Source organism: Mercenaria mercenaria, chromosome 1 (assembly GCF_021730395.1).
Source record: "Mercenaria mercenaria strain notata chromosome 1, MADL_Memer_1, whole genome shotgun sequence".
NCBI classification, from domain to species: domain Eukaryota; kingdom Metazoa; phylum Mollusca; class Bivalvia; order Venerida; family Veneridae; genus Mercenaria; species Mercenaria mercenaria.
The window spans coordinates 24,010,189-24,011,969 of NC_069361.1; positions in this window are offsets into that span (position 1 = coordinate 24,010,189).

Sequence of the window (1,781 nt, forward strand, 5' to 3'; positions counted from 1 at the left end):
TATTGTTGTCGTTGAATGTATCTTAGCCTGCGTAAGGTCGTTATTAAATTGATTCAGTAGTTCCTCGAGAATCTCGTTGGTCTTCTTTACGACTGTAATTTTGCCTGTTTTAGGGCCATCGGTGGTTGTCTGGGTGGTGTGGCTATGGTCTTTACGTTGGTCTCCTCTGTCTCATCTCTTGGCAAGGTTTCGCCGCCGGTGCTTGTCCCTTCTTGTGGCTCCTGTTGTATTTGTTCGACTTCTCCTTCCATTGGTGAGCATTCCATCAATTCGACGTCCTCTGGATATTCGTCTCGGTTGTCTGGCATAATACTGGTACATCCCCTGCATTACTATTGTTGTCTCTACTGCCTTTGTTGTCCCTGTTCCCTGTAATGTGTGTTCCACGTGTTCTGAGTGAGCCAAATAGTTAGATATATCCTTCCTTATATCCTTGTTTAACCTCCCGCTGTATGTTTCAAAACTCTTCCTCGCGTCGTTGGCAGTGTATTCTGGTTTCAAACTGTACTTCCTGTGTACAATGTAGTTGCGTTATTCAATGAGATACCTTAACAAATGGCTGTACGTCATGTTGTAATAAGAAATTATCGTTATCTGTGTTCTTTGCCTGCACTCTGTTGCCTTATATATTTGTTGTATGTATGAAATTTCTTGCAGTACTCGCCCAAAACAATGCTGGCGTCATACTGTAAAGTGGTCTTGTGTTTCGCCACCATCACCACCCAAAATTTCGTCCTCATTTCTCCATTGGAACCTGACTTGATGCGTTGTGGTACTTTGCTGTAGTTAGATTGGTTGCCAACGATGGCCTATTGCCCTGGTCCAGGCAAACGAAAGCCGCTATATACATGTTCACTTCTGCGATTTAAATTTACGTTAGTGCCCTCTGTTTACATGCTTCCATGGACTTTTCAGATGTTGTTTTGGCATCCTCAATACTGTCTGTACTTCGTACGGTGTCGCTGGTTTGAGGTCAGTCGCCTTCCTTTGTTTCTGTCGATCTCTTGCTTCCTTCTCTAGCTGCTTGAATATTAGGCCATTCTTGTATTTCACTCCTTTAACCCTGTCGTATTTGCTCCTGTCCGCTTGTTTCAGGTTGTTGAAGTCATCGCTGAGGTAGAAACTCTTAGTCCACCTGCATAAAGTGTTTCATGCATTTGTTGTAGTTGACGAGCGTCTGTACGTCAATGTTGTAAAATCTTAAAAAGGTTTTGGCATCCAGGTAGTTCTTGACGGTAATGTTTCTTATGTCAAATCTTGAAGATTTGTCTCCCATCCAGTAAGTAAGTCTCACGACGTTTTTCATCGACTGCTCTTTGTTGCCCTTCCCCTGCATAACGTACCAGTCCCCTAGTTTTAAAAAGACTTGTTGTTGTTCAAACCAACGGGAATTGCGTAAAAACCAGCATTGTTTAACCTTCCTTTTGTTCCATCTGTATAATCGTAGGTATTCACGAGATTCTTCTTTGGTGTTCTAAGGCCAGGTGCTCGGGTTAATGTCCTTTTGTAACCATATGGAGACTTCTTTGGGCCCGGCTTCTTCCTTGGTGTCACATCCTCTGGGCTGCTTAAAATTATTCTCTTGTTCCTGCTGACGGGTTTCGTAGGTTCATCCTCTTCATCCGTAGAATTGTCTATGGATCTCTCCCTGGTGGTGTCTTCTTGGTCCGCTTCCTCTGTAGAATAATCCAGGATGTCTTCATGCAGTGTTGTTGTTGCGTCCTCCTCATCTTCTTCCGTCATGACCAATCTTCTCCTTGCACTTCCGGTGTCGCTAAAGG